Here is a 25,932-nt window from a genome sequence, read left to right as displayed (position 1 = left end):
GCTCGAGCGTTGCATTCGCCAAACAGCCTCTGTAGAATTAAGTGAGCTGACATCGGTAGTGATGTTATGTACTCGCTTAGTACTCAGCTTTGCACCTTTAGTTTTGTACTCAGTATAAATTCTGCTGGCGGCAAAACATTCGATGCCAGAAGCGAAAGCTCCGCTTTGAGCTCATCAATATGATCTTATTTCAACGAAAACAGGAGAGCAGTTCTGGCGATATTCCTATTACTTTCTTTTCCTTTCACTCTTTATAGTTTGTACTTTCGATACAATGAAAGTGATGCTTCCGATCTTTCGAGCATGTTTGCTGTGTTGTAAAACTCGAGCGTCGATTTCAGCTCCTGTTCTATGCATATCTTCATCTACTCAGTCGTCCTTCTGCGGCGTTAATTCCTGCCGCGGACGTGACATACCTCGCCCCATCGGGCGTTTCACTTGAGTTAACTGATTTGGGAGGGTCGTTTTACAATCATTTGCATGTGCCGTGTATCGTCGGGTGAGCCGATGATGGCTCTGCTTGTGGCGATGTCAGGCATCTAAGTTGTCGTGTTTCAGCGTGATGCATAGATGGTGTTTGGAAAATCCGTTTGGGGAACCATCGATGACTGCTTATCTGATGCTGACCGGTAAGAGGGGCCAATCAGCGGTGTCAGAGCCAGGGTGCCAGGCAACCCCAAACAAGTCTGAGCACCAGGTTCTCGGTTAGCGGACGTCAGCTATAACTCCCAGAGCTCTGCACAGTATTGTTGAGCTGTAGTACAGCATCCGAAAAATAACACTACAAATAATTTAAAACGGGAAAACGGTGGACTTGAAGTCAAGATTGCCAGATGACGAAGGTGCGTAATAGCCTACTACCAGGAGAAAGCGATAATGAATTATGACGGAAAAGGGAGCTTGAAAATCCAAAAAGATGTAGGCTGAAGTTACTCGCTTATCGCTCATATGCAATAGGGGCAAGCGCAGGCCTTCATCAAAGGACAGGGCGCAGTCAATATTCATATTTTAAAGATATGCGAAGACATAAGGAATCCGTTGAGGTGTTCTCCCGGCTTTGTTGTGTCGCTTTCACAGTCGGAGAGGTGCCGGTTCCTGGGGCAAATATTAGATGCAAATGGCAGCTTGCGCCGGTTACCAGGAGTCAAACCGTCAATTAACGCATGCAAGGGAGTCTATGGGAGCAGGTCACACTACGGGTGTCTATGGCAAGGATGTCTATGGGGAGCGGCTATGCTATCGCTTTGTCACGAGTAATCAGCGATTAATTCTTCCCCTTCGGTGGTAATTTTGCTCCACATCTTGTTACCATGAGAATCCCTGGAAGTTCAAGCGGCAGAATTTGCTGTAGAGTGCGCTTCTTATTGCTTCTGTGTTACTTGAGTGTTCGCGGCTGCGCCTCCACCACCATCACCATCATAATCACCATCATCACCACAACCACCACCACCGGTAGCAATACCTACAGCACGACTACTCAGAGCTCTCGGAGTATGCCAGTTGTGAAAGCCCTATTGAACCTGTGTATCCAAAATCTGGGGCATTGATTGGGCCAAAACCCGGAGTTTAGCAGACTGTCACGCCATCTGTGGCTTTCGGACGAACTGCTCAATGCTGTTCAAACCGCGAAGACCGCGTGGATACAAAAAGTTGAGAAGATCCAGCGATAGCTGTCTGCCCAGTTTATAGAGGGCGCCACTGTCTGTTATTTTTCGGCAGAAAGGCCCCGAAGAATAACCTGGTTTCGAAGTTGCTGTATCGAAGAACACTGACCACTGATGGCTATGGTGTATACACCATAAACATTGGTTCAGTTGGGTCCACACCAGGACAAAGGCCTCTTACATTGACCTCTAATTAACACAGAAACCGCGAATTTCTCAAGCCAGATGCTAAGCCGTTTTTGACTGCGTTTTTATGCTGTTTGTGCCTGTTCTAGCGCCCTTTTAGACCATTAATTGAATGTCTGTCCCACGTATGTGAGGTCCCGCTCACGTGCCATCCACTTTCATGTCTTCTTTTTGCACTGCCTGTCTCAATTAAAATTCCTCATTGCGGCCAAGAGCATCATGGCAGGCGGCTTGTCGCTTTTATTCTTGTTTCAAATAACATTTAAAAAAAAAAGTCGCCAGTGCGAACTATACGTATGAAATAATTCAGGGCTGAGTAATATGCAGGCCACACCGCTATGTTACAAAGCACGCATGGCAAGGACGCCGCACTGCTGCTGTCTGAAACGCTTGGTTAAAACAATATATACGTTTAACGCGAAGATGCATTTGAAAATATATATCATTTGAGTAGAATATTCTCATAAATTACAGCTTCTTCACATTAACGGCAGGTTAATCTAACAGTAGTGATGTGGTTTCTCACTGTTACTGCTTATAGTAAATAGGTAGTATTGTGGTTTATTTTTTGGGGACAAAAAAGAAACGCAGGACAAAAACAGGTGCTGGCAGAAACTCCCATTAACGGCGGCCAGTTAAAAGAAAAGGGATATAGAAAATCATCAACAAAGAATTTCAAGAACCGCTTTAGAATAAGTAAAAGAGCGCAGATAGTTTAGGTTCTGGGCCGTCCGCTTTGTGGAGTGGAATGGTACGTTTATTTGAGGGCGCATTTCAGGGTAGAAAATAGGTTTAATGCAAATTTTCAGAAAAATTTTCAGCGGGTGAGAACCGGGTGAAACCCTACTCGATTCTTGACAGGTTCTACGGGTACGTGGCAGGTTCTACGAGTACGTGTGTGAATGAGACCCCAAATATCTGCAGTTGCATATTATTCACCTATAAGCATTGCAAGCCCGAGACGGTGGAGACTACATTGAGTGCCAATGAATGCAATTGCCGATCAGTGTAAGTGCCCGCGAGACCTAATTTAACCGAATGTCGATAAATATTGCTGAATCGGCTTGTGCGTATTTGCCTAATCGAAAATAAACCAGAGATATGGGCAGATTTGAACAATTATTTGTAAATTTCACCGAGACGCGCCGCGAACTCAGAACTTCCTTTGGTGCACAAAGTGGCTACCACAAGTCACTGCAAAGAAAGTATTATCGCCTTTCTAATCCCTTCGCACTTAACCCAGTGCTCAGGCATTTCGTTGTTTATATTTAGTGAGTGGACGCTCACCTCCCTTATTCTCCTGTTCCTCGCCTCCCATGCCTCGATCAAGTCACGAAAACAGCAATCTCGTCTCTCATCTCTCTGTCGCGCGCATTACTTTTACGTGCTCCCGCTAAAACTCTTCACTGGCGTCCCGCGCCGATCTCTGGCCGACTCCCAAGGCTGGACTTCCTGGAGCTGACTCGGCGATCCCCGCGAGTTGCATGATGCGCAGACTGACAGTGAAAGCCCGCATGGCGCTCGCGCAGACTCTTCAGGGAACAGTAGCGATAGCAACGCGCAACTCTGTGGCCCAGACTATATATGGGTGAATGTCGGAGGGGAAAAGGGCGGCATTGTCGCGGCCCAGCGCGCAACCGGCGTAGCGAAACAAAGCCAACCCGATGACTGACCTGGATGACAAAAACACCTGTTCGGAGCCTGTTGTATGCGTCATGTGGTTCGCGAGATGCCCCCGACGTGAGCGTCAGCGCTCTCGCTGCGCCCAGAGAACAGCTGGAACCCGTGTTCACCTCTCCTCCAATCTAACCCTTCATCTACCTCTCCTCTGTTTATATACCGTAAACAGGGTGGGTGATTTCAAGGTGAGCGTGACTATATATTAAAGGGCTCCATAGCGATAGATCTTCACGACTGTTTTTATTCTTCTATACTAAGCGCACCACTTAAGCTGGAGAGCAAGTCGCTGTTGGACCAGACTCTTCAGAAACACATGTGAAACACATTTACTAAGTGTCCGTCCGTCCGTCCTCGCCCCGTCCGAGCAGCGTATAAGTTTTGTCGCCCCACGCGACGACGAGATGGGGTCCAGTATAGGGTGCCTGAAGCAGACGGCGGGCACAGTCCCCGCGTAAGATAACGTATGCGCTGTCTCTCAAATCGCGGCGGAGAAAGGACGGCTTGCTCTGGTGAGCACGTGTGTCGGAAGGGCGCAGATACGGGACAGAAGAGTGGTTAGACGTTCAACGTAGGGTATTCCAGGAGTACAAACAACGCTCTTGGTAGGCGGGCACACGAAATCAGCCGGTAGACGCAACAATGTGTCATAGATGAGATGAGGAGGGGCACATCCCAGGTCTTCCTTGATGGCCGTTCGAAGGCCTAAAACGACGACTGGCAAGAAAGTGGCCCACTGATCCGGAAGATCGTAAGCCATGAGCGACGCCTACAGCTGACGGTGTAACCTCTCGACCAAACCATTGACTTGCGGATGGCAAGCTGTAGTCTTGAGGTGGGCGATGCCGAGAACCTGGGTCAAACTAATGGTGAATTCCATTCGCAGGCCCGGAGCGGTCTGCACGCTCTGTGAAAGAGCGCCTGAATCCGGCGCAGAGCGCGCGACCTGAAATTGCGATTGGAGTACACTTGCTCTGGCCAGAGCATGCAGGCCAGAGTATGTGGGGCGCCACTATCGCCGCTGAAAAAGAACGTCATGCAAACTTTCGGTCGGATCCACCGATTTCGGCGGAGCAGTCACGACTGCTCCACGGAGCAATCTCGGCGCGGCAACCGCTGCCTGTCTACGATTGGAAGACTCGATCCGTGCCTCAGATCTGCGTTTCAAATACAGCTGCTCCGAAAAGAGCAGGAAACGTTGCTCCAGAAGTGCTCTAACTCTGCGATTGGAAGTCACCATAAGCGCGGACTCGAAGTGGCGGTCTCTGTCGGTGAAGATCTCTGCTCGCACGCTGAAACGAGCGATCCACGTGGAGATGAGCGCGGAGGCAACCGTTTTCGCATTGGCGTCCGGTGTAGGGGTGGCTTCCGGAAAGTGCGTAAAACGCTCATTTATGGTGAGTATGGCACGACCAGGTCGATGTGAATCAGTGCAAAACGGGAGTCCGGAGGCTGGAAACTTCCTAGAGGGGTCGTAGTGTGGCGATAAATCTTGCACTGCTGACAGGCAAGGCACGCCCCAGCCCAACTGCGAACGTTGGCGTTGAGGCCAGGCCGGACGAAACACTCCGCAACGAGACTCTGAGAGGCCCGGACACCGGGATGAGAAAGGTGGTGAATGTAGTCGTATTATATTCAATTCCCTGGCTACTTTCTGAATTCTCCATACTAGGGTCGACGGGAAAGGAAACCAAAAGAAGCAGGGATTGGGTGAAGACGGGAGGGAGTGATGACGTAATATAATAAGCTGCATACGCGACGCCCAAGGCAGAAGATGTATGTGCACGAATAAATCAAGCACACAAATATGTTTCACACATAGTCTTGACCTACGGTTCTAAGACAGGCGTCCAGGCGGACCTCAAAAGAACAAGTTTCCTCTGGCAAGCCCTTCTGCGCCGCTCAGCACGAGCACAAGCGGAAACAGAGGTGCGTTGATGGCTTCCATCCCTGGACACACGTCAGGGAGGATTGCGAAACAAAACAGCGGCGACGTGTGTGAGGACACAGCAGATATTGCGGCGTGAATCGGATTGCGGCGAATGTGGAGGGCGAGGTGAATACGGCCCGAGAAAAAGGGAACAAAAATAAAAGAACTGATTCCAGGGCAGTCGGCAAGAAGAGCAGCTGCGGTTCCCGTCTCACAGCTGCGAGATCACGGGACTTGGAAGCGCGAAACGGTGAAGAGTGGCCGAGCATGCGAGAGGCGGCTTTGACGACGTCCGCGCTCACAAGTGCGTTGAGTAAAGCCCAAAATGCGCGCCTCTATGCGATGAAAATGAATGGCAGGGGAAAAAACGCTTTATGTGATGGCAGCATTAGAGACATAAGTCATCTCAGAGTGAATGAACTACCCCGGCTGTCGACGCCTACACGAGCCGACGTTAGAACAGAGACTGCGCTCCGTGCTAGCTGCGTCGCGCGATTCTCGCGGTCCTGCAGGCGTATATACACGGAGGTGGCCATTCCGCAAAGTCCGCCGTCATTTACGTCGCGCAGACTATGCGGGCTTTAAGATGTCGGCGTTGTCGCTTGTCACACCGACGTGAATGGTGACCTCGGGATTGAAGCGACTGCTTCCCGCTTTTGACAGTGAACTAAATGCAGCTCTGTTTCGTATTTCAGTGTTAAAGTAGGGCTGCGCAGTTTGTGACCGGGGCATGCAGAGAAAAACTTCTGTGAGGTCACCAGCAAGAATGATAAATGATGAATGGTAATTAACAATGGTTCTTAATAATGATGGTAGCCGTGCATATGCAGTAATAAAAATAAACACGCAAATCACGCTACATTGACGGTGTAATGTCGAGCTTATCATGCACGATATGTACTGCAACCATATGCAGAGTTCCTATTTGTGCTCGCAGATGTGCATTCGTCATCATCATCAGCCTGACTACGCCCACTGCAGGGTAATAGCCTCTCCCATGTACCTCCAATTACCCCTGGTTTTTGCCAGCTGCGCCCACCTTATTCCTGCAAACTTTTTAATCTCATCCGCCCACTTAACCTTCTGCCACCCCCTGCTACGCTTTCCCTCTCTTCGAATTCACTCCATTACTCTTAAGGACCAGCGGTTATCTTGCCTTCGCATTACATGTCCTGCCCAAACCCATTTCTTCCTCTTGATTTCGACAAGGATATCATTAACACGCATTTGTTCCCTGAACCAGTCCGTCCTATTCCTGTCTCTTAACGTTACACCTATCAGTTTCCTTCCCAAAGCGCGCTGCATTGTCCTCGATTTAAGTTGAACACTTTTCGTTACCCGCCATGTTTCTGCCCTATAGTTGAGTACCAGTAAGATAGAGTCTGGCAGCAGAAACGGCCTACTCTATCACAATCATCAAAACAATGTCAAAGTGACAATCGCCAGAGACGCAGGAGGGCTGCTGGAAGATCGGGTTGCTGGGGGCTGGAAGCTCGTCGAGTGAAAACTTCCACTTTTTCTTCGAGCCCTCCTCGTCCTCCGTTAATCTTTTTCTGAGGAAGAAATAAAATATTGATTGATTGATTGATTGATTGATTGATTGATTGATTGATTGATTGATTGATTGATTGATTGTATGCAAGAACTAACATTAACGATTAAGCAGCCTAAAATGTATATGGCTGTACTGCTTCATTTGATGGCGCAATTTTGCATTTTAAATTTAGTTTAACATATGCGCCTGAGCATTTCTGTGGAGTTTTATCATTCTTATGTATACTGAAGTTAAGATAGCTATCCGATATGAAGTATGCATAAATGAAAATTTTCTTAACAAATCTCTTATGATTGCCATTTTGATATTCAGGGACCGCTATAGTGACGCAACGTAGGAAGTCATAACTCTTATTCGACGTTTTCGTTGCTTAGGCTTGACAGGGTTAATTCAGTCATAAGCTAAAAATGGTTCAGAAAAACTATGCGGACAATTAATGACATTACGCGTGGGGAATGCAATAGCATAGAACGAGAAAATTTTATCACAAACCACAACGCCTTTTTTTTCGTGATGAGGCTTCTGTTTGCGGCGATGCAGATAGAGAGAAGGGACAGAGGGAGAGAACAGGCGGGGGTGGAGGTGGCAGGTGACACGTCACGTGACTTGATGACATAATAACTGTCTCGACCAATCATCGAGTTTCATGGCAGACCACAACGGCTGGCTTTTCCCGTGATGATAATGCATCACACTTATTCTTTGTTCTTAGCAGCCTTTGCCATGTGACAGCACTGACCGCTCAGAAATATAGTGCGGCTGAATAACTCTCTTGTACAGCACGTTTTTCGCAGCTGAGCCACTCAGGAGGACGCAATAATCTAAGTTTGTTGTTTCTACTGGCCACGTTCTACTGGCCACGCTTACAGGTTATTCTTTCTAGCGGAAAGGCTGCTTGTTGCCGTTCGAAGCCGGCCCTGGCCGGCGGGCCCCGATGACAATAAAATAATGGCGCATGAGCACGACCGGACAATCCGAAACGAGCGGGCAGAAGTGCGCGTCAGTGAGAAAGCAAATAAAACAAAATAAAACCCATTACTCTTGTCGTAATGAGTGCACAAGGTATACCTCTGACGTAGCGCCTTAGCTCAGTGGACGAGAAACTTGAGTTTGGGCGCAAATGTTTGTGTGTGGTGCAAAAATAAATGAAAACCGGAGGTGAACAACGGGATGCACTGTATGATATGAACAAGAACATTCAGTCACATTAGTCCTGTGAAATGTGTTCCCGCGTTGTGTACACCCATGCATCAGCACGCACTCAGTAAACGCTTTGGAGGCGCATTAACCATGCTGTCGCTAGTACACTCATTTGCAGGTAGGGCGAGGAATCTTCGTAGTTTCTTTTAAGGAGTAAGCCTCTCTTGGCTCACGAGTGGCGTGGGTGGAAGTTTCAGACGGAAGTTTGCGGAAGGAAGTTGTCCGCACGGACTGTCAATCTTAAGTTGTATGGTAAATAAAACAAAAATGTAAAAGTTAGAAAGGAACACTTCATTAGCAACATACCAACGAAAGTTTAAATAATGATGAAACAAATAAAAATAAAACAGATGAAAAATAAAAACAATAACAATTAAAATATAATAATAATAATAATAATAATAATAATAATAATAATAATAATAATAATAATAATAATAATAATAATAATAATAATAATAATAATAAAAACTTTGAATTAAAGAAGAAACATGAAGGGGCAAAGAGAGGACAGGGAAAGGCTTTCGTATTTCAGCCCCTATAAGCAGACTGAAGTGCAATGCTGTAACTTTTTCTTGGATCATGAGTGGCGTGGACGGAACCTGTATACGGAAATTTGTGGACGGAAGTTGTACGCACAAACTGTCAATCAACAGTTGATAGGCAGCATATATTTAATGAAAAAAAAAACAAAAGAAACAATAAATGAAAATAAAAGTAAAAACAAAGACAAAACAAAGAAACAAATCAAAATTAAATAAAGACAAAACAATAAAGAAAATAAAAATTTTAAATCAAGGCAGAAAGAGAAGAAGCAAAGGCTTTCGCATTTCCGCTCATAAGTAGACTTAAGTGCGAACCTGTAATTTTTATGCCCGACGACGCTGTAACGCGGAAGGTACAGGGCACAGGCGCATTCATGCTCCCAGCCTTTGCGAAATTTTCAAGGGAAATCATCTATGGACTCTCTAAATAAATATGCCTAAGGTGGCCGTTTCTGTGCGAACAATTTTCCATTGAAAGTACAGATGAATTACAGTGATGTATCAGTGAGGATCGCACCATAATGGCCACTACGGTGAGGATCACAGTGGACAACACGCTCCCGGCACGAAGCGCACGTCCTCATCTGTGGCGAAGTTCCGAATTCAAAGTTTGTGGTCCACACCCAGGCAGTTTAAACATACGACCGCGCAGCATAGGCGGTCACCTCGACGAACCTGTGAAAGCGGTCGGCAGCCCAGTGTTCCTTTATCGATAGTAAAAACAACCGAACGGGCACGAAATTAAAAAAAAAACGAAAAACGTGCTAGCAGCTGCGCCCTGAAAGAAACGCTGCTCACAAGCACCTTCATGAAGAAGGACAAAAAGAACGTGTGTGCGAAGTGAGAGGAGAGGGGGAGAGAGGGGGAGAAAGGGGCGTGTTTAGCGCAACCTAATGAGAACTAGACGTGCACTGCAACGAATAGGGGCCTTCCGCAATTAGCCCAGCAGCAGTTATTCCCCAACTTAAAATTGATTGATTGATTGATTGATTGTTGATTGACTGATTGATTGATTGATTGATTGATTGATTGATTGATTGCCAGACCAACCGACCGGCTGATTTATTGATGGTTCTTACATGCCTAATAATCATTGTTTGGTCGATTTTTACATTTGCATGCCAACTCTCTGCGTATTTCCTATATTTAAGATATCGGCTATTTTATTTATTTATTTTTTTATTTAGAACATACTGCAGGCCTACAGTAGGCCCAAGCAGGAGGGGCGAGTACATAATATATGCAAAAAAGAACAGGTTTAGCAAAATTAAAAAAATGTTAAATACAAGTTGTAACACAAAATACAGCAATAAATACAAGGCTCAGATGCAAAATACAAAAAGAATGCCCTTCTTTCACTGTCTGAATGCATCCTGTGCCGCAGTGAACTGTTCGTCCTGCAAAATCGCCTACACCGGCTATCCAGATTTTATACAGCTCTCCAAACTCCTGCGTCCTTAGGGAGACAAGTTTGTGCGGTATAAGGCTTTTTGTGTTTTAAAGGAGGAGTTGCAGGATGCAACAAATATTTTCAGTCTTTTTTCACTGTCAAATATTGTTCGCATCGCCAACGTAGTTACGGATTGCATACATCCACAATGCACATCCACACTTAAAATGTATTAACCGTAATAATAATAATAATAATAATAATAATAATAATAATAATAATAATAATAATAATAATAATAATAATAATAATAATAATAATAATAATAATAATAATAATAATAATTTCTTTAGCCACAAGGCGAGCCGAGCATTTACAGGAAGACGACTTCTCCCAAATGACTTCCCTTTGTTCTATTCTTGCGCCCTCCGCAACCCCGTTATTCTAGCGAACCTGTAAGCGCGTCACTCAATCTGACTGCCCGGCGCCCTCGATTTCCGAGGAAAAGACAAAAACCATTTTGGATATGTGTGATTGTTAGGTGTCGACGCATAGTATATGCAGTATTATGTAAATTTTGCGCCCAATTTACATTTTATCACTGGTCTTCCTATTTCTAATTATTTAAAGTATTTATGCTTCCAAAAGAATAATTTTTTTCTGTTTTATTAACTATCAAGGGTTTGAGATAGTCGGCCCAATACGCCAAGTGTGCATACCAGCTCCATTTCATTTCAGTGAGTGTTCCCCTTCCTCTCAAATAATTAGTCTATTATAATTGGGTTTTTTTTGGGGGGGGAAGGAAATGGCGCAGTATCTGTCTCATATATCGTTGGACACCTGAACCGCGCCGTAAGAAAAGGGATGAAGGAGGGAGTGAAAGAAGAAAGGTGCCGTAGTGGAGGGCTCCGGCATAATTTCGACCACCTGGGGATCTTTAACGTGCACTGACATCGCACAGCACACGGGCGCCTTAGCGTTTTTCCTCCATAAAAACGCAGCCGCCGCGGTCGGGTTCGAACCCGGGAACTCCGGATCCGTAGTCGAGCGCCCTAACCAATGAGCCACCGCGGCGGGGCTTAGTCTATTAGCGCACCTTTACTTCATGTTTGCCTCCCGTACTTGCTTCGAAACTCTTCACCATTGAGCCGGTAACGAGTCTCCATCGCAACGCAAGCAAGAAATACGCCCGTGAGCAAAGACAAACGTCAGCCCGATCACGCGCGTCTCTTGCCGTTCGCGAGAGACTGCGCGCCTTGTGCACTTTCAAGAGAAGCAAATTAACGCTCAGTCGAACGGCTGATTTGCGCATTTGTCTCTCGCGCGCTCGCTACCGCTGCCTATATTGTCCAAGTGCGACAGGTTTAGCTATATGTAGCTTCGCGATAGGTGCATAGTGCCGAATCCTATCATCTTTTGCGCTCTATTGAAAAGTATCGTGACACAGGGGAGCCAGTATGTTGTAACTCGTAAACTAGAGGTCTCTGCTTCGAAGGGCTTGTAGGGCTCTCGGTGAAGTCAATATGTCCCAGAATACAGGCGTGAATACGCAGTCATATATTGCGTGCACTCGAAGGCCAGAGCGGGCATTACAAAGGTGGTTACCTTTTCACGATAACAAATACGAGGTCATTGATATATATGACTAAATGCTATAATCTGTAATCGCCAACGAGCAATAATTAACTTCAAAAAGGTTGTTGCCTTTTTTTCTTCGACAAGAGGATTCGAACCCGTATCTGCTGACAATAGCGTATGGTTAATTAAGAATTACACGCGCAGTCACATGACATATGTTGGCATAGGTCCATCAGTAAAATGTAGATTTTACTGATGGTCATGCTGATGGTCATGCTGCTATTCCTCAATCTCTGTCAACCGCAGCCAGTTTTCTTAGCTTAAATCTCGTTGGTTCAATGGAGGCCGGATTTTCGGCTTTGTTAAAAAACTAATACGGTTTGAAAAGTTTGACAACAAATAAATGTAACAAAATAAATTTGAATTCATTTTATTGTCCTAAAGGCTCTAAGAAGGGGTGTTTAGATAGATGAGAAGTATTAGGGAAAGAAAATGTTCCCGACTTGGCTTGGGCAGCTGTGCATGATAGCTAATGAGCTCCGAACATCAATAAAATAACACGCCATAAATGTTGCTGCCTTTACACAAGTGTTATTCAAGACGGCTGTTCATCCAGCTGCGTTGACGCGCTAAGCGGTGACATCGCAGAAATCGAAGCCACGGCGATGCAGAGGCGACAGTGACATGTATAAAGGCCTAGTGGGCGGTTCGTACAGAATTCGAAGCTCAGTGCCGTCGGGAATTCTCACCGGTTTTTTCTAATAATTAAAAACGTCCCGTTAGCGTTCTGCGTGCTGACTTTTGCCGGAAGGAAAAATGCTTGAAAGTAAAATACACACTTTCCTAAAGCGATGATATCACTTATAGCAGTGCCGCACATCCATCCTCCTCTCCCTTTAAGAACCCCATCAATGTTCCCAAATAGGGGGTCTCATAAAAAGTTTCTTCTTCCCACAATTAATGTGCATAAATATGCACAAATGCACATAACGAGCACTTCTCAGAATTTGAAACAAAATTTCTTATAACTTCAGCTAACTTCTCAGAGAAGAAGGCCTTGTGAGCTCTGCGTTTTTTTTTTTCTGTTTATTTCTGAGTGTTGCAAACAATTTAAATAAACCGCAACAGTTTTTAAATGTCCACATATTTTAGCCGAAATTATTGAAACTGCCCTATTTAACCCCATGTTTGGCCCATGAGGCCTAATTTTCGTGCCACAGACGCACAAGAAATGACAGCGTTGGCGCTATACGTCCAGATCTAATGCCATTACATTCAGGAAACAATCGTAACGCTTGCAAAGCTGTCAACATTTTTTAGCTGAATAAATGAATTGCTCATACGATCAAAATCTTGTCAGTGCTGTCCAAATATAATATTAAAATTATCTTGCTCAAGATGCCATTGTTCTTCATTCACACTTCGAAGAAGTGGCCATAAACTCAAGCGCCAGCGCACCGCCAGTAAGTGTCAGAATTTTGTTTGTTTGTTTGTTTGTTTGTTTGTTTGTTTGTTTGTTTGTTTGTTGATACTGTCAGCCCAAGAAGGGCTCTTACAGGAGTGGAGAAAAAAATATGCAACAAAGAAAAGGAAAGTCCCGCTCCAAGTCAACAACAAAAAGACAACGACAATGCAAAGCAGAGGTAGCAAATGGAAAAAGTGGCACACAGTAAACAAGTGAGGGAAAAAAGACGCTCGTATTATACGCACCGGAAACAGAATCTACACAGACGCAATCTTGTCAGGGAAGATGAGACCCTCTAACCCAGCTGTAAATGCACTGAGAGATGATGATATGGCTACTGCATCAGGTAGTTCATTCAATTCTCTAATCGCCCTTGGGAAAAAGCTGTATTTGAAAGTATCATTGCGTGTAACCGGTGGCTGTATGTATAAACTGTGCCTGTGTCTGGAAAATGGGGCCATTCGCAACAAAAATGTAGCAGAGGTGCCCCATCTCATTGAAATTTGTGAATAAAACACTATACTCAGTTGGAGCTTGTTTCTAACGAAGTCGAATGCTTCTCAGCGTGCCGAATGGAGACGAGCGTATAGGTATTAATGAGCGAATGAGTTGTGGCGAACTAAGTAGGTTGCGTAAGGTAGTAAGGCTAATGACATTAAATTTTCCAGTGAATTACGTTAGAACTCGAGTCATTCGGCACTTTGATCACACGACAGCAGACGGCGCATTCGTTGCTGTGGCAACAACGGGGCTCACTTCCTATAGACCACATGTGCCTTATGGCCTCGAGCCAACCTGTATAGCATCTTCCTTGTCCCGTGAGAGAACACGGAAACCTTCGGGCCTGAAATTCTGCGCCCCCACAGCGATGCCCAGCTCGTTTACCTCGGGGAAAGTTCCTCCAACATTGCAACTATCGCAGTAAAAATGCCACTCAATTTCTGAGACACTAATCCAGGCGTTAAGTCTCGCTCTCGCCTTTCCCCGACTTTTCTTCGGATGGAATGAATGAATGAATAAAAGTTTATTTATGAGCAAAAAAAAAATAGTAAGTGGAGTCCTTAGTCAAAGACCCCATTGGATATGGCCGCCTGTTTCGCCCGTTGCACCAGTGCTTTCTGGTCCTCCGGGCGTGAGCTGGTCAACATCCACCCCCCCCCCCCCCCTCTGCTCCATAGCTCACACCATATGAAATATATTCGAGTAATCCTCACAAAATGGACATTTATCTGAAAATAATTTGGGATGTATCCTATGCAGAATGCTGAGATGTGAAGCCCTACACCTGGCCCAGGGACAGCTGGGCCGGTATGATGCATGATTAGTTTCCTTTGAGTTCATACTATTCTTCTCAACCACTTCGTCGAGTGGCGATTCCCGCGATAACGGAGGCGTGGCGTTGCATCAGTCAGTGATGAGGGGCGAAAAAATCGACCGATTGAAATTTGAATTAAGCCCTTATGATACCAGAATCCCATACTTAATCAGGAAAACTGCTGGCTCAGCGGCGAGGCGGTAGTTCCAATCTAGTGCCTGCCATCGACGCAGCACATGCTCTGCCACTAGCGGTCAAAGTGGCTCTGAAATGAAAGACACTTCGTGTCTGAAAAAATAAAAATCAATAATAAGTTTGCCGTCGTGTTTCGTTATGTGCGCTATCTTAGGAACAAAAATGAAACACGGCGACAGCTGCAAGCTTGACGCCTCTGCCCTGCAGAGACGGCTTACCCAACTACAACAAAGGAAACGACATCACTGCCAAAACCTTCAAATTTGTCACTCCCGTTCGCTGTTTTTTGGCGTTGATTCCTTGCAGTTCAATCAGCGGAGTTTTTCACTCTAGTTTTCCGTGAACATGTTTTTTTACAGCGTCAGTTGTGTAAAGGAGACAGGCACGAGTAGTAGGAATAACCTCGTCACTGGAGAGCGCTCTCTGTTTCTGAGGCATCATGTACAGTGGACACCTGTCGGCATTTCGATGTTGTCGTTAGTGTATATCATAACATATTCTAACCACGTTCCTGTCAGTGAAAAAGAACACCGCAAGCCGGGAGTCACGCTCACGATGCGGGGCCAGAATCCTGATGCGCTACCCTGTTGTACCATGGGGTAATAATAATAATTGGTCTTGGGGGAAAGGAAATGGCGCAGTATCTGTCTCACATATCGGCGGACACCTGAACCGCGCCGTGAGGGAAGGGATAGAGGAGGGAGTGAAAAGAAAGGAAGAGAGAGGTGCCGTAGTGGAGGGCTCCGGAATAATTTCGACCACCTGGGTATCTTTAACGTGCACTGACATCGCACAGCACACGGGCGCCTTAGCGTTTTTCCTCCATAAAAACGCAGCCGCCGCGGTCGGGTTCCAACCCGGGTACTCCGGATCAGTAGCCGAGCGCCCTAACCACTGAGCCACCGCGGCGGGTGTACCATGGGGTCAAGGTATGGAGGCCGAACGTTGTCCAAAAGTATCATATTGAACGCGGCCCATAACGATCGGAGAGCTTTTACGTGCTAAACAAGACTCTCGTCTCTGACACACACGAGACTCGAAAACTCTAAACCGCAACCTCGCACTCAGCAACCAATCTCTGCCCACCCCCATTTCCTCTGTGAAAAGCCCGCTCCGTGGCGCACCAGTCGGCACAAAATGACACCTCATTACGGGAACTCAGTTACCTGCTCTACGCATGGCGAAAAACTTTTTTTTTCATGCCGTCGTGGGTCTATCTATATACACCATGCACGGGATGGGGCGTGAGTTGGCAGGCCCAGCCCTTTTGGACCTACTACGTCCAACAGCTACGTCTACTACGTGTACAGCTCATATGCGAAAAAGTTGAGAGACTATGCTTAGCTTTACAAAGCACCACCGTAACAATTAATGACGCCGCTGTAGAAGACTCACACTACATGGTCGTGGTTTGTCGCGTTCGCCTAGTGCCAGGGAACTCGAAGGTATTCGAGATCCTAATGTGGCCATGACGTGGGCTCGCCGTTCCTGAAACTCGTACGACGAGCAGGTTCGTTTCAAGGGAACCTAATTTTGCTTAAGCTTGCGGCCTGTCGGCTAAGGAAGGTTCATTGACTTTCTCGGAGTTTATACTGCTCTCCCACTTTTATCACGGAGAGTCATTTCACCTTTCGAGCGAAACTTCAGTGTGGATTAGTTGGTCGTATTTTGAAGCGTTTATTAGCGTTTCCTGCACTCGTTCCTTTGGCTAGTTTTTATTTGTCCATAACGTATTCGAGCGCAACACTGATCACGTTTCTTAGTCTAATAAGCCGGTAGTACATCGTTTCTTTCGATTACGGAGTCCTCTCAAGAAATGCCTAGTTAACCTCGATGTATTTTGCATATTATTCTCTCTCTCTGTCTCTCTCGATTAATGATCCTCTGTAGCCGATTACTACATTAAATTCCTCCTCCAGCCTAATTTATGCACTGCAAAAGAGCAGGGTCAACTCGACACGAGCTTGTTGTACATGCGGACCGATTTTAGGCGAGAAACATTACTGTTGCTACCATCTATTACTTCTGCCGGATAACACAGGTAACAAGTGGACCTAAACGAAAGTTTCCGTAGCTGCCATATCTAGATTACACCTGAACGAATTTTTCACAATGTACATCGCTTGGAAGGTTATCACCCTGTAACGCTGTTTTTCGAGAAAAGCTGGCCGGGATAAGCTGAAGTAGCCCTTATTCTCTCTAACCTCGAAATCCATCATCCACATCATTATCAGTCTAACTGCGTCCACTTGCAGTACAAAGGCATCTCTCAACATCTTGCACTAAACCTTGCCTTTACCAGCTGCGGCTACGTTATGTCCGCAAACTTGTCTCCGCAGAATGGCATCCACCTCCGACGCCCCCTGCTACGTCTGCCTATCATAGAGATACCCTACCGTTACCCCAAAGGCCATCGGCTATCTTCTCTTTGCGTTACGTCTATCCAATAAACTTCATTAAGGTTCGCATATAAGTCCCTCAGTACGCTAAATCTACGCACCCGCAGTGAAAAAGAACCGGCGCACAGCTCCTCCAAACTGCCTGACGCGGGATTAGTGATCGACTTCCTCTCTGACAGCTTAGGACAGCTGCAACGTCCTCCTCGCATCTGCTGCGTTCGTATCACATCTATCTCACGACACGGACTGAAGAAGAATAGAACGCGTCGGACCGAACAGTATGCCGTATCGCGCTCTGCGAGACGCTACTGCACGTGTCCGCCGCAGCGTGCGTCTGCCGATGTGAGTCACTGCCATCTGCACTCTCCCAGGCTCGCAAGACCGTTATGTGAACGTCTTAGACCATTTCTTCAAATCCCGCGTCAAGTCATTTTCTTTCGTCTTGTCTTTCATTACCTTCCTTTTTGTACATTTTAGGTGCGCTGTCCAGCTGTGTCCTGGCAGCCAAAAGCTGTAAAAAAAGTGCACGCTATGCGCTGCTTAGTGTCCTTTTCTGTATGCAGCGTCGGAATGCGTTGGGGTCAAAGCTGTTCTCGCCTAAAGAAATGAAGAGCCGCGCAAAGAATAGCAAAAAGAAAAATTGAAGCGCATGAAATAATTCAAACAACATCAGAAATTAAACAAGTGAGAATCGCACCTTGAATTCTGTAGAGAAAGAATTAATCGTAATGGGAACGAAATATCTACTGGCTCTTTTGTAGTGTATTCCTCCAGAAGCCTCGATTAACTTACGGGTGACAGAGCGAATCTTTTGGTCGCTAAAGCCCACCAGGGACAACAGAATGCACTGCATTACTGTAAATTCTAAGTGACGTCTGCTGAATTGAAATACTGCAGAACTTTTGCAGTGGCGATCAGCGCCAGGAAAAGTTGAGATCATGGCGCAAACGTATTTTCCTCTGAGTCGAAGGGTGAAGTGCAGTGGGCGCAAGAAGTGTTTCGCGATCTTTTCTCACTCTCAATAAAAGCTTCACTCTCCCGCAATGACATAACCGCCATGGTTACCTGACTGACATGTGAGTTGGCCTACAACCTGTCGTCCATGAACGCGAGTGTAAGGAACAGTGAAAAATAATAACGAACGTCTTTAACTATGAAGCTTCACCGCTAACGGGTTTTGCGTTTCTAGGGTGGGTAGTGCGGATAGCAGATGAACAGGCGAGTGAGCATGCGCTGCCTGAGTGTGCCTATTTCACCTGAGAAACAGATTTTACTATGAGGTTTTTTATATCTTTACTTGCGTTATGAAAAACTGCACACAACAAAGCTATGGACACACTCAGAGGAACAGGAGAAAAAAAAACACATAAGCTCTGGTGTGTTGCTCCTTCTGTTCCTGCGTGTTTGCCTTGTTTTATTGTTTGCAGTCTTTCGTCATGCACCAACTCGCCCATATAGCCACTGTGCTACAGCACACATCTACTTGAACTTATTTTTGTTTTATTTTTGAAATGAGCCAAATCCAGAAACCGAAACTAAGTCCGATTTTTCTGCAACGCAAAGCTCATCCATTGATCCTACTGTGGCAAAAAAAACTGTTAGAACGAAAGGCGCTCAGTAGCGCCTAGAAAACCTACGCGCAGATCCTATGTCAAATTAAAAATCAGCCAGATGCCGCTGATGTGGGGACAAAAATGAGCTAAATCCACTCGTGAGAGCCTTCTTTGTAAATTTGAGCCTCATAGGTGAGACTGTTTGGAACGCGGTTTTATTCATTCTTTAAAAGAGTTAAATGTTGGGCTAGTTGGATTTGTGACAAATTATACATATTTTTAGCGCAACCAGGACAGGAACACAAAGAAAAATTTATCCATTCCTTCCCCAGCGCCACTTTCTCGTCGACTGCGAAGAATATCAAGACATCGACAGAAGATCCGAACCCAGAAGAAGACAATAACGATGAGATTATTAGCCCCCGCCGGCGATGAAGCAAGAATGCGCGTTTGCTGCAGTGGGTGCTAAAGCGTTTAGTTTGGCTAGTTGGCAGTGGCTTTCTAAAATTATTTTTATTAGGGAACTAGCAGAGGCAGACTGGAAGCGGTAATACTAGACGTTGTCCTGTCGTTTTGAGGAATGTGTGCGTCTACCATTTCGTTGCTACTCATGAATTCGGAAAGCTACAGTGCAGTGAAATATATTCTAGGTCCAACACATTCCAGCTAGTTTACTTTTCCGCTGCCGAAGTGTAAACGCTAGGAACGAAGGCTGTCACGTCAGTGCTTGCGACAGAAGGCTGATACTCGTTTTTACTTGCTTGCACTTAGAAACAGCGCGAATAAACACGGACACCACGAAGAAACGACACACACGAGGGCTGACTCAGTCAGCGCTCGTGTTTGTCGTTTCTTCGTGGTGTTCGTGTTTCTTCGCGCTGTTTCTAAGTACAATGTATTACCAACTAGCCCGGAACCTTGCGCTTCTGTACTTGCTTGTGTTGAAGCACAGCAGTGCCCCTCATTGCACACAATGAATGTTTAATTGTTTTTATTCTGTATTCACAGTGTAATGATTTTTAAGCATTATTTTCGTAAACAGAGCTTAAATACAACTGCAGGAAAAGTTTTGAGAACAAAACTGGGGAAAACCTATAGTTTCACATCGAAAGGATTGACGTACAAAGGTTACGCGCTGATATTGACTAAATTATTCGCCATGATTTTTCATTACATCATGGTGTAGAGTGGCTGCAACTAACATTTAAAGCATATCGCATAACAGCCTGTATAGCGCTAACGTTTGTGCGAATAACAAGTTTTCCCATTTTTGCTCGGTTCACAATTAGGTTGTAAGGCTCATTTCGAAAAAAAAAGTCATTGAAAAGGTCACTTTATTTCGTAAATGTGAAAACATTTTCATATTAGGTCACAGGCCAAAAGCTAAGGCAAATTACTTGAAGATGCCTGTGGCCTATGTAAAAGCCATGTGAAAAAAAATAAAAATAAACACAAACATACAGCGGTGGCAGGTCGCATACGAGCACACTAGTTGCAAATTATAATATTGGGACAATATTTACAGTAAAAAATTCATATACACAGAAGTTTCGAAACTTACTAAAACAATTACTATCAAACAAAATGCATTTGAAAGTGACACACTGGTGGGTCGATGACATACGGGAAAAGGTCACCGATACGCATACGCACTACAATATTTAGTAAGAAGTTATGGAACATTATTTACAAAGTGCCCTTTGAAATGATGTGGTCGGAGGTTATGCATGCTAAGCTGGTTTGATTCGTACCTATTTAGAACATGAGGTGTAAGGAAATTGTTTGATTGCCATAATTTGTTCTTGTGCTCGGGAGTGTCCATTTCTCAATGGACCGGGTATGTCGTGACTCTATATGTCTATATTCGCGCGTATACGATTTTATGTTTATACAGTACGTAAATAGCTTTTACTTCTCTTAATTGCAATTTCACTTTCTCATACCTTTTTTCTCCTCCTGTCTGTGCCATAGTCAATCCTTTTCACATTCCACCGGCGGCCACCATTCTGACGCCCGAAGTGAACGCGACAGTTTCGGCGGCCGGCACGTCCTCTCATTTCTTTCTTCCTTTTTTGAAATGAAATAAGCCGCTGCCACTACCGCCATCAAATGTGGCACCGTCGACGCAGCATGAATCGGCAGGTGGTGGCTGTCATGGAAATGTATCTGTGTTGTTTCTGGCTATGCCCAGTGTTCCAGCGATTACTAAGAAAAGAGGTTTGTTGTCCCCAGTGCGCTGGCAAATTTATTTCCCTAGTTTCACACAGCGATCGGTTGTCAGTGTTGTGATATTTGGAGAACTTCAGTATCCCGTATTACCGTTCAACTGCCTTCTAGTCCCCGTTGATTTGCGTTAATATAAAAAATTCGCAGCTATAGCTGTACAAAGAACCATTCCCGGTGCTTTCTAATCATAGCAGTCGCTAAGCTCTCCACAGGACTATGGGTTAGCTGATAGTCGCTACGCCTGTGCGAGGTATAAAATACTGCAAGTTACTTGGCGCAACTTTGCGACTTATTGAGCTCTGAGGTTGTGGATGATCACTGACTTTTTGGCAACATAGTAAGTGAATTAGACGCAGTCCCAGGGATGCACTGATATGGCAGTGAATCAAAAAGGTGAATTAAAAAGTTAAATGACAAAGGAGAGAAGCCGCTTTCATTAGCCTCTCCTAGCTAGCCTCCATCAGTTAACCTCAGTGAATGGACCACAGGAAACAGCCAGATTTTGAAGCGGAGATCCGCAAGCGGTCTCACCAAGGCTCTCTTACTTTTCCCAGGTTAAAAGGCGTCGGCGTCGCAGTGTCTCGAAACAAGGAACTCCAGCGTTTTTCTGCTGGCCATAGACAGCGTCGGCTGGCTTCACGCGGTTTCAGGTGGGCCTGGAATTGGCTGAATTGATGGGAATGGCGCGTGAAGGCGCGCTTACAGCTGTCGCTGTCTCTGTTTCGTCCAGGGAGAGGCGATAGAGAGTGAGAATTCTTTTCTCCCGCCCCTTCACAGTCGGGGTAAAGATTACCCGTCATGACAGAGGGCTTTCCGGGCCGGTTTCTCCTCTAGTGCAGTCCGCCATCGATAGAGGGCGCTACTCTACGTTTTCGTGCCTGAGCCCCGCCCCTGCGGCAAATCGTCCTATCAAAGACTGGTCGGGTACCGATGGAAGATTGTTCTTCTGGCCTTTCTTTGCGATTTCGGGTCAGTGATAAACAGATCAAGTGTCGACGATAGAAAGGAATCATTTGGTGCGACATGCACATGTACTGATCGAAGTTTGTCCGAAGGTTCGTAAAAGTGCTAACTGCGCGCACAACATCGGTATTGCCTAGGTTAATAGTAATCACACAGTTACGTTTTACTTTATTGTCGGTTAGCACATATATGGGAGCAACGATATTTGCCACAAGTAGAGCTCATGGTAAATTGTTTTAGGCCAGCACAACGTCTTGAAGTTATCACACAGTGCCTGACCACCAGAGAAAAATTATTTACTGGTTAGTTTGCGGTTTAAATCCCGAAAGTTACTCAAGTTATCAAATCGTGTGAAGCTTGAGCAGCGGGATGTCGCTTAGATTTGTTAAAAAAATCATTTTCACAAACTAAGGTGTGTTCATTCATAAACAGACTTATGCTTGCAACTTCCTGCTGCATATGCGCATATGCACGAAATCGCTTAAACCTTGCAGGGTATGTGTCTATAAACTAGGCAAGTAATGTTACAGATGTTGCTCATGAACAAAAGCTCGGACCGCAGCGGTGGCCGAGTGGCTGAGCATCCGCCTCGCATGCGGGAGGTGCGGGGTTCGATCCCCAGTGCAGCCGGGTACCCACCGGTGATACAATGGGTACAAGCTTTCTTTTGGCCTGGTGCACGGCTTATTTAGGATGAAATGCTTGGGAAATTGGTATCTGACCCCACCTTGTGCAATGAAAAACTACCTTGTGCTATGGCACTCCTTGGCCATAAATGCCCTAGCGCCATAAAAATCCGTAATCAACAATCAACAAAAAACCTCAACTCTTCATTAAAATTACAGTGAATGCAAGACAAAAAGAAACATGAAAGCAATTGAGAGCAGTGAGCTGGCATACTCGAAACAGGAGCCGAAGGTCACAGTCACGGCGTATGACACACACAAAAAAAGGAAGAGAGACAGAAAAATGCTTTCTTTGGCCTGCCGGCCAAACGGCCAAAGAAAGCAAAACTTGCAAGAGCAGAGCCGCATCGAATGCCACTTCAAAGATAAAACAGCTGTCAGTCGGACCGATAACAGCGCACAATGCGGCGCGGAAGGAAGTGGGGAAAAAAAAAGGAAGTGCCGTAGCGGGCTCTTATCTCCACTTGCGTCAATTCCCTCGTCTTTAACGTTGCAAATGTGGATTTTGGACCCGCCGCGGTGGATCAGTGGTGAGGGCGCTCGGCTACTGATCCGGAGTTCCCGGGTTCGAACCCGACCGCGGCGGCTGCGTTTTTATAGAGGAAAAACGCTAAGGTGCCCGTGTGCTGTGCGATGTCAGTGCACGTTAAAGATCCCCAGGTGGTCGAAATTATTCCGGAGCCCTCCACTACGGCACCTCCTTCTTCCTTTCTTCTTTCACTCCCTCCCTTATCCCTTCCCTTACGGCGCGGTTCAGGTGTCCAACGATATATGAGACAGATACTGCGCCATTTCCTTTCCCCAAAAACCAATTCTTATTATTATGCCTGTACTGTCGGAAGGGAAAGAGGTGTGTACCAGGGGAGCCTTTGTTACATTTATGTTACATCGTACTGCGGCGCCACATTACTACAGCGTCTGTTGTCTAGACAGCTGAGCAGATGACCGCTTTTATCTAGAAGCATTCCATGGTCCATGGTCCATGCGGGCTTAACGTCCCAGAGCGACTCAGGCTATGAGGGACGCCGTAGTGAAGGGCTCCGGAAATTTCGACCACCTGGGGTTCTTCAACGTGCACTGACATCGCACAGTACACGGGCCTCTAGAATTTCGCCTCCACCGAAATTCGATTGCCGCGGCCAGGATCGAACCTGCGTCTTTCGGTCAGCAGCCGAGCGCCATAACGACTGAGCCACTGCGGCTACTATAAGCATTCCAGTTTGCTTGTTTCGATCCGTGCTCCTGCCTCGCGAGAAAGCCGAAGGGCGCTGCAAAGCAGCAAGTCATGCAACCGCTCGTGATGTATGTCTCCAAGCAGCACAGGTAATTGGCCCAACATTGGGACTGTATTGGCAAAGCTGGCCCTACAAAGGTCCAGGATGGGACCATGCTGTTGCAATATTGGGCCGATGACCTGTGCTTCTTTGGTCAGTTTCGCTCCCGACAGTACGAGTGCGTCCGATGTCATAAATATTTTAGGAGCCATGCACACGAGAGGCGATAGATGCCAAATTGAAAAGCATGGAGCCTTAAACACAGATGCGGATCTTGCGCTTGGCCTTCGAAGCAGTCTCAGTGCGCCCGTCATGTTCGGGCTGCTAGCCCGAGCCGGAAGTAGAACCTTTATTTCCCGTTGTCTCGGTGTATGCGAACCACCTCCACGAAAAGAGCTTCGCAGCCGTCTACTGTGGATGTTGCCCTGCTCTTAAATCTGCGGCAGCTTGCTGTCGCTACGAGGCAGAAACTACATCAGGTGACGGCGAGTGCGAGACCTCGGGTTCTGGAGCTTGACAGTACTAACAAAGCGCACCTGTGGAAGGCGCTTATAGGATATACTACTACAAGCAAAGAAAGTTTTTTGCCGACAGTCATCAGTAAGCAGAGCTTGACATCTGAGATATGGAGTTCGGCATGTCTAAGGGAGGTCCATGTATCCTGCAGTACCTTATCGCTGCAAAATTAGTACAGAGGTAAGCATGCTTATCTAGAGCGCTCTAGCGCTGTGCTGCCGGCCAAATAATGTGAAATCTTATCGCAACTGCTTTGTGGCGAGTACGGCGCTTGTGCTTTTATCAATCGTGTAGCAATGCGGCAGCGCTTGAGCGCAAGGATTAGCTGTGAAAACCGATACTTGCATTGAAATTATGAATCTTCAGTCTAGCCAAGCCTGCTGACGTTTGTGCATATCCACATGCCTTAGCATTCAGAACTTGAGAGGCTAGCTAGTGGATCCATAGGCAAATGATTTTGGACCAGATTGTAAACCACACAGCTCCGGACGCAGAAAGCAGTGCAAATGCAGTGCAGAATTTTGTTTGTCGTGCGTGCGTGTATAGCTCAGCTGCTATCTACGTACACCTTGTCACATGTTTCCGCGTTACAGTCGCAGGCATGCTATTGATATGCGCGCGGTTTTTCAACAAGTAAAACAGTCTGTACAGTTGACTGCCGTGTGAACTTACCCAAAGATTTCCCTTTATGCCTCTGTACTTTTCGCGTGGCATACTCCGTCCTCCCTCTCTGTACAACTGCCAAGATCTCGCTTTCGAAAATATAAAGGAAAATAATGAGATCACTCACCTTTCGGCAACGTCCGCGCAGTTTAGACCTCTCCGTTCGAAGTGCAGTCTCCTCCTTCAGTCCAAGTGTGTTAACGTATAAAAACTCGTCGCGTCTCACGCGTCGGTCGAGCTCGGCATCGCAATTTATACAAAAATACCGTAGAGGCACTAGCTTCTCGTCGGTCGTGTAAAACGTTAACTTCGATCCGCAAGCAACTCGATGGAGCGAACCTCCAAGATGTGCACCTTAACGCGCGCGCACAGCGCTCCACTACAGCCGAGGCGCACCGTAGTCGTCCCGATGCGAACGCCGCGCGCCAACTCCGTGACGGCACACGTGCTGGGGAAAGCGAGCGAATCAGCGAAGCGACGAACACGAACCGTCCGTGTGACGGCGGGTCGGACGCAGCGCTGCGACTGCGACCACGACGGGATTCTGCCGCAGCAGCAGCTCAGCGCGACAAGTCAGCGCGACAAGTGAGAAGGAGTGTGAGTGAGTGGGGACGTTTATGCCTTCCCCGCGCGCTATCGCTGGCGGTAAAAGGGACAGGCGTGCACATTTTCTCAGCTCTCGGCAGGAGCTGCTAAATAGTTCCGACCGGCTGCTGCTCCTTTTGCTGCCGCTCTGGCCGGTCTCCCCGCCGACACCTCCGCATGCAGGGATCCGTTAGCAGTTGCCCACTTTTAGACTGTAGCTGCTCCCAGCCTGGGCGGCGCCCGATTTCACGACCGCCGAACTTGTACAATACAGGGGAAGTTTTTGTAAAAAAAAAAAAAAATGGCACTGTTCACGAATTTAGTTTAAGGTTTAGGAACTTCCCATACAAAAGTGTTCTATGGCCGG

At 46.3% G+C, this 25,932-nt stretch overlaps 1 protein-coding gene across 2 annotated transcripts in view; it reads right to left on the bottom strand.

The window, feature by feature from the left end:
* The window catches only part of LOC144128411 (sialin-like), a 69,112-nt gene extending 43,576 nt beyond the window's left edge, over window positions 1-25,536 (bottom strand). The window contains exon 1 of one of the 2 annotated variants that reach the window (XM_077661789.1): window positions 25,108-25,536. The gene's annotated coding sequence lies outside the window, so the exon portion shown is untranslated. Of the gene's footprint in view, window positions 1-3,137; window positions 3,279-25,107 lie in introns of those variants that run through there. The other variant, XM_077661790.1, reaches the window with a different exon arrangement.
* Between the last annotated feature and the right edge of the window lie 396 nt (window positions 25,537-25,932).

This window comes from Amblyomma americanum, chromosome 4 (genome assembly GCF_052857255.1).
Source record: "Amblyomma americanum isolate KBUSLIRL-KWMA chromosome 4, ASM5285725v1, whole genome shotgun sequence".
Lineage (NCBI taxonomy): Eukaryota > Metazoa > Arthropoda > Arachnida > Ixodida > Ixodidae > Amblyomma > Amblyomma americanum.
This window is presented reverse-complemented; position numbering and strand designations above follow the sequence as displayed.